At 37.8% G+C, this 12,955-nt stretch overlaps 1 protein-coding gene and 1 long non-coding RNA gene across 8 annotated transcripts in view; one reads left to right on the top strand and one right to left on the bottom strand.

The window, feature by feature from the left end:
* Positions 1-218: 218 nt before the first annotated feature.
* LOC129052433 (uncharacterized) lies at positions 219-2,330 on the top strand. The gene is made up of 3 exons (XR_008517463.2): positions 219-244; positions 1,138-1,509; positions 2,088-2,330. It is a non-coding gene; the product is annotated as an uncharacterized LOC129052433 (long non-coding RNA).
* Positions 2,331-6,008: 3,678 nt separating this feature from the next.
* Positions 6,009-12,955, bottom strand: part of MRPL39 (mitochondrial ribosomal protein L39) — a 235,389-nt gene continuing 228,442 nt past the window's right edge. For all 7 annotated transcript variants that reach the window (XR_010138877.1, XR_010138875.1, XR_010138874.1 and 4 more), the window contains one exon: positions 6,009-6,947. The gene's annotated coding sequence lies outside the window, so the exon portion shown is untranslated. The remainder of the gene's footprint in view (positions 6,948-12,955) is intronic.

The following is a 12,955-nucleotide window of genomic DNA, read 5'->3' on the forward strand; positions in this document are numbered from 1 at the left end:
GAAAGGAATAACAGACACTGGGGTCTACTCGAGGATGGAGGGTGGGAGGAGGGAGAGGAGCAGAAAAGAAGACTATTGGGCACTGGGCTTAGTACCTGGGTGATGAAATAATCTGCACAACAAACCATTGTGACATGAGTTTACCTATGTAACAAACCTTCAGATGTACCTCAAAACCTAAAATAAAAGTTATTTGAAAAATATTGTTCCACTCCCTCACAGCGTGTATGATCTTCTTTGAGAGGTTTGTTAGGCAAATTGGAGCTCCTTTATACGTTATTTGCTTCTTTTCTCTTGCTGCTTTCAGGGTTCTCTCTGTCCTTGACATTTGAAAGTTTGATCATAATAGGACTTTTGGCAGTCTTATTTAGGTCAGACACCTATTTGGTGTTCTCTGATCTTCCTGTACTTAGATATTTACCTCTTTATTTAGTTTTGGGAGGTTTTCTGTTATTGTGTATTTAAATAACCTTTCCACTCCTTGCTCTTGCTCAACTCCCTCTTGAACACCAATAATTCTTAGGTTTAGTCTTTTAAGTTAATTTTCTATTTCTTGTTGGTGATTATTTCTTTATATCTTTTTTCTTTTTTCTCCTCTGTGTATTTTCAAATAGACTACCTTTGAACTCACTGATTCTTTCCTCTGCTTAAGCCATTCTGCTGCTTCTAAGGAATTTTGGATTCAGCAAATGTATTTCTCAGTTCCAAGATTTCTGTCTGTTTGTTTTTATTAGTTCAATCTCTTTATTAATTCTCTCTGGTAAATTTCTGAATTGTTTTTCTGTGTTATCCTGGAGATTACTGAGTTTCCTTAAAAGTGCTATTTTGAATTCTTGGTCAGAGTGATCACATATCAGCATCTAGTTAGAGTCAGTTGCTGGATCCTGGCTTTGTTCCTTTGGAGAAATTATGGTTCCCTATTTGCTATTGTTTCTTGTGAATATATGTCTATGCCTTTGCATTGAAGGATTTATTATTTATTCTAGTCTTTTTGTCTAAGTTCTTTGGGTTTTTATTGGATATGTTTGCTTAGAGATGCTTTGTAATTTCTCTGTTGATTTTCTTTTTCCTCTGCTTGGTCACTGCTGTTTTTCAGTACTAGATGGTGTCTTACACCCAAGTCTCCCTTGATTCTAGGAAACAACCAGAGTGCTGCCATCCCAAACAAGAGAGGTCACAAAGGAGATACTTAATAGTATTAGAAGGGTGCCTGTGCCTAAAGATTCATGCCCAGTGACCTGTGGAAGAAACCTTTTACCATTTGAAGCTGCTGAACAGCCACTCTGATTTGCCATCTGTTCGACCAAGTTACAGAGCAGAGCTTCCTGGGCTAAGAATAGTAGTCCAGCCTCTCCTCTTTGTCTCTGACTGTCTTTGAGGATATTTCTCCCTTCAGATACTCCCAATGCTTCCTATGGGTTGAGGCTGGGACAGTTACCCTGCCAAAGAACCCAGGATTATGGAGAAGCTTGTCATCACTTTGATCTCACTTTTTCCAATAGAGAAACTGTGAGTTGGGAAAATTTTCCACATGCTTGGTGTTGGGCAGATGGGAGGATGGATGTCATGAATATGAAGGGCCAATTCTCTTACTGTTTTCTTAGAGTTTTTTCACTTCTCTGTGGCCCCAGGAACATCTCAGCCTCATATTTGAGTTCTGAGATATTGCTGGTGATAATCTTCGTATTGCGTATTTGTTTTTGGTATTCTATGGGGAAAAGTAAGGCCAGTTTGCTTCTATGTTGCCATTTTGGAACCAGAAGTCTCCTCCAAAGATTTTTTTTTTCATCAAAATTAGCTCATATGATGGTTCTGCTGTGTCTTAACCTGTGATCCCTAAAAAAAGATCCTGAGACAAAGTCTTAGGTGGAGCACTTTATTTGGGAAGTGATTATCCTAGAGAGCAGGAATGAAAGAAAGTAGAACAAGGTACGAGACAAATTCAATATGAGAATGATTTTTCAAATTGGTGATTGGTTTTTGATCTCCTGGACTCTTTGAAGGACTCTTATGGAATATATCTCAAAACTATCTGCCTGGGGAAAGAAAGAAGAAGCCATTTATCAATTGATTTTTGTGCTTCACAGGGCATTATCTCCCCCAGTGCTCAGATTGCACACTCATGAGAGGTGAGCAAGCTTCCAAGAACATCCAATGCCGATGCTCCAGAAAAGCCTTTAACAAAAGTCAGAGGTTCATGGTAAGGTACCAGGTGAAAACTCCATCAGATGGTATCTGTACAGAACTAGTCAAATCCTGCATAGACCTGGTTGTCACAGAAGTATATGGAATAAAAGATGGTACTGTGTCCAATACAGTCCTCCTCTAGTATTGCACAGTCTGTGGCGTGCCTTCTCTCTCTCTCTTTTTTTTGTATCTTAGCGTTTAATATCTGCAAAAAAAGTGAATTATTTGATAAACACCCTAAAACATGTTAATCATATTTAGATTTAAAAATGTGACATCAATGTGAAATAGTGCATTCAGCCCTCTGTATCAGGAGACAAACAGTGATGCCTGCCCAAGACTGCAGAGAGCAGAGACACAGCTGCACTCTCTCAGCATGCTCTGCAACCTTCAAGGAGAAAGATTCCAATCACAGCATATTATTTAAAAAGCATTCTAACATAATATTTAGACATATCACACGCAAGCTTTTTCCCCCTTTAAACTATTCTCTAAATTTGGCCAAACAAAGTATTTGATACAAAAATCCTGGCAAAGTGCTGGGGTCCCTGCAGGACTGTGTGGCAAACCCTCTAACATTCTTTTGCCTTGGCAGATAAGTCAAAACAAGGACAATCTAAAAAGAGGCCATTCCCTCCCCTAATTAGCAATTCAAGGGTTAGAAATGAAATAGAGCAAAGGAAACAGACATATACATACTCAAACATGCCCTACCCCAGCAACTCTCATAGCTGACAATGGCTGGATTTCATTACAAGCAATGATTTAATGATAACTTTGCTATTTTTTAAAAAAATCAAGTAGAATACTCAAGCGCGGATATTTCCCTTCAATGTAAGACAAAAAGCAGCAGTCTAGCATGGCTTCTCTTAAGTCCCAAGTGTTAGAGAGGCCTCTTCAATCTCCAATCAACCCCGGTGTCTACAAGGGCATAGTAGAAAGGATTGATGGACCGGTCCTTGCTGCTGTCATCAACCTGAGGCCATGACTAATATCCACCATCAATCTTCTTCATCATCTATTTTCAGTTTGCCTTGACCAGTATTTTGGCAGGTCGAGGCTTTTCTGGTTGGATAACCTAGACCTTCATCCTTGAGAAATCTTAGTTTTTATTTGTCTCGTCTTGGTTGGGCCAAGGTTGCTCAATTTCTCATTTATAGTTGTCAATGAACATGGAAGCATCCAAAGATAACCCAGTGAATTTCCAAATTCCAGAGCTACTCCTACCTGATACCATGATGCAACATCAGTCCTCATGCAATAATCAGACTCAATTATCCTACCAATATAGAACACCCCCTTTTTGCCTGCTGATCCTCTGATTTGGGGATTCAAGAGTGACCAGGGGTAGAGTAGCTTCATTCACTGGAACTCTTACTGTGTCCTCCATAGGTGTGTTATACCCATGAGAACCAAACATTTTATTCTGGAAGATCCTAAGGCTGTGAAGATGAATATTCTCCCAAAGTGTATCGCTGGAAGTGATAGTGAAAAAGGCCAATACCAGTTCCATCCCTTGGTTCCCAGACCCCAGTTTTCTAGCCATGAGCAAAACAAAAGCAGCATATATTGGCCATTTTTCTCTGAAATCAGAACCTAAGACAAAAGCTTATATTCCATGCCCAAAATGTTTTCATCAACACAAACTGAAACTGTACCCATTAAACCATAACTCTCGTTACCCCTCTCCGAAGCCCTTCGTAAACCATTCTACTTTCTAGCTCTTTGAATTTGACTTCTAGGTGCTTCACAGAAGTATAATCATACATTTTTTTCTGACTTCTATTCAACATAATATTAGAAGTTTAAAGGAAATAAAATTGGAAATGAAGAATTAAATTTATCTCTGTTCACAGATGATAGGATTATATATTTAGAAAACCCTGAAAAATCCACACAAAAAACTGTTGAGTGGTGATAATTACATAATAATGTGAGTGTACTTAATGCCACTGAATTGGACACTTAAAAATGGTTAGAATAGTAGATTTCACATGATGTCTATTTTACCACTACTTAAAAAGAAAACCAAACTGGTTTTGATTTTTCTTAAGAATTGAGAAAAATGCCAGCCCAATAGTCATAAGCCAATGTCAGAGGTTGTATGTAAAGAGCACACGTGGCCTAGCAGCTCTGTTTGAGGATGTAACACCTAATAATCTCACAGCTACATGAGTGCAGACAAGGGAAGGAACGTTTTAACTCCAGGAGTCAGGAAATCCATCATGAAGGTATCATATGCTCCAGACCTTGAAGACAGAAGGGATTTCCACAGTGGAAGGAGATTACTCCAGGCTTTCCAACTGCAAATGCAAAGACATTGTCTCTTCCGCCTTGAAAATATTGAAATCTTGAGAATATTGAAATCTTATTTATTTGATTATCTTTTGGACCTACTCTGAATAGCTGCTAAGGTAATTTTCATTTTCATTCTTTTTTTTTTTTTTTTTTTTGAGACGGAGTCTCGCTCTGTCGTCCAGGCTGGAGTGCAGTCACTGCAACCTACGCCTCTCAGGTTCACGCCATTCTCCTGCCTCAGCCTCCTGAGTAGCTGGGACTACAGGCGCCCGCCACCACACCCAGCTGATTTTTTGTATTTTTTAGTAGAGACAGGGTTTCACCGTGTTAGCCAGGATGGTCTCGATCTCCTGACCTCGTGATCCCCCTGCCTCGGCCTCCCAAAGGGCTGGGATTACAGGCGTGAGCCATCACGCCCGGCCGGTAATTTTCATTCTTATAATTGCTGACTAGTTGAGAAGAGGTCCCCAACTACAGAGAAGAAAGGAAGAAAGAGATGTCCAGTGAAATCTAGAGTCCCGCCACTCCCATTCAAGGCCATCTGAAAGTATCTCCCCCTGCTTTTCAAGTTCATCGAACATGTTTAAGAAACCTGGAATTTCCAAGCCCATCAGCCTATTGAAACAAAACAGCTATAACTATAAAATTGAGATCCTTTTAAGATTTTCAATCCTTAGAATTAAAGATATTTATTACAAAATACAGTTGTATTAAATCAAATCATATATGTCAAAATATTACGAATGTGTATTTCATATTAGATAACTGTTAGTCAACAATACAAAATTTCCTATCATTTTCCCTGGTGCTCCATTTTTTCAGACCTTGTCTTAATCTATGTTTCTTGTCTGAGACCACATATAAATGAATCAAAAGCCATTTCAGTGTTACATATTGGGTTTCCACGCATCCCTGTAGCATCTTTATCAGTAGCTTTGCCCAGAGTACACACTTTTGTGCCTCCTTCTTATAAGCAACTTCATTTTTTCATAGAACAGAAATAAAGAATTCATATAACCCCATCAGGTTCCTTACATGGACCCAAGTTCAAACTCATCATCTCAATGTCAGTCTCTTGGCTGTCTGCAGGGTAATATGGTGAATTGCTGCCTGTGCTGTAATTTTATCAGCTCTTTAGTAAATTACAGTCAAGGATAAAAAGGACAGAGCTGCCTACTGACAAACAACATTCTTTATTCTCCTTTTTCTACAATGTACTGAATAACACCATAGAGCATAAGTCATCATATACCCTATATAACAAATGTATAATTACAACACATGAAGCCCAAAAAATGAGCTTCAAAGAATATCATGTTTTTTTTTTTTTTAACAGGAAGTGGAAAGATGTTTCAGAACAGTGAGCACAGGTTTTAGACTCTGAAATCTTTTAGCAGCATGATGCTTCTGAACATCTGATCTAGGTTTTGATTCTGCTAGCTACATGTATATTTTAGCCTTTCGTCTTGCATTAAAACACCAGTTGCAAATAACGTTAGAAAAATTGGGACTAGAGGAAGGAATATTTTTATTTACTTTATTTTTATTTTTTAAATTCTGCATATATAAAGAACGTTGCTTGTGTCATCACTGACTCTTTGCAACAACCTTATAAAGTCGTCATTACTAGCCTCATGTTACAGCAGAAGCTGAGAGTTGCTGCCAAATTTGCTTACTATCAACCTCTAAAGAGATGAAACAGAGAGTCATACAAGATCTGTTTAAATCCAACAGCCTTTGACACTTTAAACTTCAGAACACATTGGATTTACAGGTATAAAATTGCCTTAGAGTTTGTAATTTCATGAAAGCAAAAATTCAACTTTTCCTTAAGAACAAATTTAGCATGTATGCCTTGAAACTGGCTTATTAAATAATATGAAAATGTTCATTGTGGCTATTTGACCTCCTAATGCTTAGTTTTATTTAGCAAACATCAAAACAAAATATGTATTAATCCAAAGCAAATATATTTTATTTAATTGGATTATTAATAGTTCATCATACTGTAGGTATTCTTTTCTATAAATGTTTTATATTCCAGTCTATTTAAAACTTTAGCAACCAAATCCTTTAAAGTACGTAAGTCACACATATTTTCAAACCAACAAAATAGTAAAATTCAAGGAACATTAGATGAAATAGGGAAGATGAAATAAAGAAGCAACTAAGAGATTTACGAGAATGGAGTTCTTCTGCCACCTTGTGGTTGTTCTGTGTTATAACCAGAGCTATATTAAAATATTCAGGGAATTCTTCAGCCAGAGTCTCTCTTTAGCCAGGTGTGGACGCGTGGCTGAGCTCTGGCCAATGGAATCTAGCCTTGGTCTTTATTGAATGTGATTATCGTGTTTCCATTTTTTTCTTCCTGAATATCATAGCTAATTTTGGTATTGGCGACGACCTCTTTCTTGAAACTTTCTCTTCTGTTGGGTTTAGATTTTTTTCTCCTTTTTCTTCTCCTATGAAACAAATAAGAATTATTAGATTTCATCAAAGATCATCACTTCATCACATCAAAGATTTCACTTCACTCTAGCCAAACTGGCCTCCCTGATTCTCCTGCAACACCTCACACATGGTCCCCTTAGGGTCTTCTACAACTTAACGTCCCTAGCTGCAATACTCTTTCCTCTGATACCCACATGGGACCTACTCCACCTCTTTCAAGTCTTTGTTCAAATATTTGTTTCTCAATGGCCACTATATTTAGAAATGCAACTTCTGCTAATTGCTAAATCCTTCTTCTTATTATTTTTATCTTACTTTATTTTTTACAGCAGTTATAACATTCTAACATACGACATAATTTTAATACTTATTATGTTTGTTGTCTTTTTTACCATAGAATATAAAATCCATGAGGGCAAGAGAGTTTGTTTACTTCACTGCTGTGTGCTCTGAAACAAACAAACAAAAAAACTTCCTGGCATGTTGTAGGCGCTCAAAAAATATTTGTCCAATTACCAAATGAAAGAATTATGACTCCTTCTGTTGGCTAAAATAACCTACCGGACAGTGTTTAGCCTCACAAGTATTCAGACACACAAATTAACACAAAGTATCATTTTTTTCTACAATATTAATTAGTCAATTTATATGATCTTTAAGTATAATTTCTAAAGCAAGTGAGAATTCAGTGGATTACATACCCACATGTTTTTGTTAAATTAGTAGTTATTTTTAAGTCAGTTTGCATAGTCATTAAGATTTCATAACCTTTGACCCAGTAATCCTGATTTAGGACATGTATTGCAATGAAAAAAATCCAAAACAAAAAAAACACATAGGTTCCATGTGGCCATTTACTGCAGTATTATGAATAATGGTAATAAACTGAAAGAAACTACATGTTTAATAATAAAAATAATAAACTAAATTATGTTAACTCTATGCAGTGAACTATTTTGCAACCATTATAATCATAAGGCCTGTACTAGAACCTGAAAAATTGTTTATGGAACATGCTATATTACAGTGAAATTTTAAACTATGTAATTACACAGTTTTTACATGTATATAGGAAAAGATTATAAGGAATGTGCAAAACTTAGAATTCTTATACCTGGGCAATAAATTAAATCTTATTGTTGCCTTCATTTCCCAAATGTTCCAATTTATCACCAGAGTTTTTGCAACTCTTTAGTATTTGAAAGGAAAAATAATTGTCTTATTCTCAAGTGCTTAACCTTAACCTGAAGTGAATTCGTTCTAAGTTCCAAAAAGTGATTATTACTTGCTTTTATTGTATTCATCAAGAACAATTTACATCTCTGTGGAAATAGCTTTAGTTAGAGTCATTAGTTAGATTTAGTTACAGTCTAGTTAGATTTACTTACATGAAATGAGACATTTATCCAATAAATTCAGGCTGAATTTAACATTAATTCAAGAATTAAAGTACTCTTCGTTTTTAAATGTGTTTGTTCTACCTAACTACCTGCATGGGTTTAGCTTATAATTGGTTTTGTGGATATGACTAGGTCCATCATCATCCTGTCACATTTGAATAAATAGGACTGTCTATAACCGTCTCTGTTTTACACACGTCTGTGCCCATCAGTTCATAGCACATTCCCCAAAAATTAATGGGAAACAGCCAGGAGAACAGGGGGTTAGACAAAGGAACTCAAGGCTTGAAGTGACCTCCTCAAAAACTGGCTTCCCCGCACCCTTGATAGCTGAACTGACCTTCAGCCCTAATTGGATCTTCCTTTGTCTCTCCTTCCTACCAGCTCTCACTCAGGCCAGCCTTTAGCTTCTGTCTGATGTGGCCTGACTTACTGTTGAGACAGGATTTTTTCGCAGGTGCCTTGCTTAGCAAAGATTTTGGTTGTGTGGATTTTGCTGTGTTTGGATTTTGGCTATGGCCTAGTCCTACTGTTGTAGGATTTTCTCCTTAGTTCACCTAAAAGCCGGGTCCTTGTCACACAGCCGTGAAATATTAGGCTCACAGACACTTTAAAGGATGAGAAAAATGGAATTTATGGGGCAAAAAAGAAAAAATGGGAAACAGGGACTCTCAGCAGAGAGAGAGTCCTGGTATACATGCTTCCCTCCTCACAGATTGAATCCCAGTTTCCACCCCGGAAGAGGAGAGGTCAGGCTCCTCCCCACTGCAAACGGTGCAAACTTCTCTGGCTCCACCCCAGTGCCCACTCCTCCCAGTGTGCAGGCCGCCTGAAGTTTCTCTGTGGACCCCTTTCCACTTGGCTGTCTCACTACCCTTACTGATCACTATGAGAGGTAGCGCCCTCCCTTACATTGTCTCCTGTGTGCGTAACTCTCTGCCACCTGCCACTCCCAAACAACACTGACAGTATAGGGATTAACTTTTTGGGTCATACTATTAACTCCTCAGTGTGAAAAGAAGTCAGACCAACCATTCATTGATTCTCTTCCTTGTAAAGCTAAAGATTCACATGATAAAAACAAACAAAAACAAAAGACAAAGAACCTAAACTCTCTCTAATGGGTCCTCTAAAGACCCTCCCTAATGGGAACATTTCACTCCTCAACCCCACTGTCAGGCTTGCCACATGGCTTACTTTGGATTAAAAAAGGTGAGCAAACTTTATATTCTACATCCAACAGAAGCTTTCAGAGTCATCACATCACCCTTCCATTGCTTTGTATTCCCTCTACCAAAGACTAACAATATCCTAGATAAGGGCTGCTTCTTCCACTGAAGTCCAGAAATGAATCAGAGCAAGTGTCCTGCAATGAAATTTAAAAAGAAAAAAAAAACCAGAAAACCAAAACCAAAACCAAACCAAACAAACAAACAAAAAAACTGTGTTATTATAGATTACTAAAATTTTTGCAGTCATGTGTTACCACACATAATTCAGCCAACACTGCCTGATAAATCATGTTTCTCCCAACAACACTTAAGGAGACAGCATGATATAGTGGACTCACTGGCTACCTGAGTGACCTTGGACAAGTTACCTAATCTCACTGCACCATCTGTAGCATTGAGATAATACCTATTTTGTGAGGCTGTTGTAATAAATAAATGAGTATATAATAAATGCTTAATAAATGTTAGCTGCTGCATATTACAGTTATTCTACAACAGCATTGATTTTATCCTAATCCTGTGTATTCAGTATCCAGCAGAGTGTCCAAATCCTATAGTACTCCATCTAGGTAAATTTTCCAAATGTCTTTAATTGACCATTTCCTTTTTGTTTAGTCTCCTCATATGGCTGCTGCTTTCATCAGCTTCCTTTTGCCATCATTTTTTTTCTTTTCCCTTTAAACTAGCAAAGACTTTATAACATATATTTAAACAGGATCCAAACACCTTTGATATGGTTTGGCTGTGTCCCCATCCAAATCTTATCTTGAATTGTAGCTTCCATAATCCCCACATGTCAAGGGAGGGACCCAGTGGGAGGTAATTTAATCATGGGCGTGGGTTTTTCCCATGCTATTCTCCTGATAGTGAATACATCTCATGAGATCCGATGGTTTTATAAAAGGCAGTTCCCCTGCACATGCTCTCTTGCCTGCCACCGTGTAAGATGTGCCTTTGCTCCTCCTTCGCTTTCCACCATGATCGTGAGGCATTACAGTTCCACAGCCATGTGGAACTGTGAGTCCATTAAACCTCTTTTTTTAAGAAAATTACCCAGTCTCAGGTATTTCTTCATAGCAGTATGAAAATGCACTAATACAACCTTCAGAATATTCAGCTCATCTTCACTTAATTCTCTGAATTTTGTACTTTCATATATTTCAATCTGTTCTTTGCCTTAAACCAAACTCCAGATTAATAATTTTATGTACCAAAATTTCTGCTCAAAGAACATTCTAGGACATAGTGTGTTCAATTTGTAAATACTTAGAAATACCTTAAATGGTCACAAGTTATGGTGGCAGAATCTCAAGGAAAACCCTTTTTAGAAACCATTCTTTTCTACTTTCATGTTCTTAAGGGTGGGGAATAATGTTCTTTTCTGTTTTCTCTACATGAGACAATTATACAAAAAGACAACCTTTGTTTCTTAGAAATCCTATAACTTTTGTGTCTTTAGTTTCTTTATAGCCTTCTATTTTTCCCCACACAAAGCATTTTTAATCATCTGTGACACTGATTTTTATGGCAACCCATTTTCCTGGATTCTATAAACAGAGACACATGCTTTAAATTACCAAAATCCTACTCTTCAAAAACACCTCATTTTTCAAGGCAAGAAAATAAAATAAAAAGTTCTTTCTCAAAGTCAAAACAATTCTTTTCTGCTCAGCTTTCTAGATGCCTAAGGGCTTTTTGGTTGTTATTATTCCCTGACTTTCTAGCTATCCACCTGACCTTCAATTTCTCTGTCAATCCAATTGGTTCATTATTTTCTTGCCAAAATCATCTTCTTAAAATTTAAATTTGATCATTTTACTTTCTGGGAAAAAAAACCTCCATATGCTCTCCAATAGCAATAGAACAAAGGCCAAATTACTTTGCATAATCCTAATCACTATCCATTTCTTTCCTAATGCCCCTTCTTCACCACATTCCTGTGATGTCACCTACTTCCCCTTCTCTGGCCTTATCCCGTAGCTCCTTTCCAGTCTCCTCCTCTTCATTCTAGACCTATGAATGTAGACATGCTCCACAAGTACATTTTCAACCTTCTGCTTTTCTCTCTGTATATCCTCTTCCCAGAGAGCTCAAATGTTCCCAAGTTGTCCCTGATAATACCTCCAAACACCACCTTGAGCAGTGCTACCCAACAGAAATACGTCAGCTGCAAACAAAAACTACACATTTTTAAATTTTCCAGTAGCCACATTTAAAAAGTAAGGAGAAGCTGATGAACTTAATTTAATCATATATTTTATTTAACTGAATATATTCAAAATATTATTTCAACGTGTAGCCAATATTCTTAAATTGACATATTTTACATTTTTTAACTGTCTTGGAAATTTGCTGTACATTACACTTACAGTATATCCCAGTTAGGATTAGCCACATTTTGTTAGCCACAGTCTTCAATGGCCACATGTGCCCAATGGCTACCATATTCAACAGCGCAGATCTAATGCTCTAAACACTTTCTCAAAGTATGCCTTTGGTAACCTACTCAACATCTACCCAAGAATGCCCTCCCAGCACTTCAACCTCCAGGTCTGAAACAAAATACATTTCCCTCCTACATTTCCTCGTGCCTCACAAAAGCACCAGCTCCTCTTCCTGACTTCCTTGTAGCTACCAATAGGCCCAAAAATATACCGATATTTGGGTTCTGTAACTATTCAAATATTGAGGAAGCAGAAGGAATCTTTCAGGTCATCCTATCCAACCTCTAGGATTTTCCTCTACAGAGTGGTTTCTAACATTTGGCTAAAGCTTCTGTGCGCCTCCTGATATTGTAGGCAAAATGTGCCTACCTGGATTTTTCTGGCAAAAAAAAATATCTTTAGCTTTAAACAAGAGTTTAAACACCATGACCCAGGCTCAGCTCTGCCTCTTCTCTCTTCTGTAATGGCCACACCCAATTTATCACCAAATCCTGATCGTTCAACTTTCCAGATCTCTCTAATGCAAACCTACTTCTCCCTGCCCACTGCCACTGACTTAAGATTATGTGCATATTTCTTGGAGTGCTTTAGCTACGAGAGCAAGAGACTCTGCCAGGGATCAACGGGGCCAGTCTGCTATTAGCAAAAGAGCAGCTATAGCTTGATCACACATGAATACCCATAATAGATTCAGCTAGGCCGAAAAGATTAGAAAACAGAATCAAAACCAGGGCAGCGGGAAGATGAACTCTGACTGGTGCTGCAGCCAGACTGTACCAAGGGATGTCTCAGCCATTGAAGAGGTCATGTCTGACACACCACTGGGGTCCTTAGTTTGTAGATCTCAGTGCTCTGAGAAGAGGATGGCTGAGTTGTTTTGTTTTGTTGTTTTAAGGAACCCTCAGTATTTCCCTGTTCAGGTACCTGTAGCAAACTTGGCCTT

This window comes from Pongo abelii, chromosome 22, assembly GCF_028885655.2.
Source record: "Pongo abelii isolate AG06213 chromosome 22, NHGRI_mPonAbe1-v2.0_pri, whole genome shotgun sequence".
NCBI lineage: Eukaryota > Metazoa > Chordata > Mammalia > Primates > Hominidae > Pongo > Pongo abelii.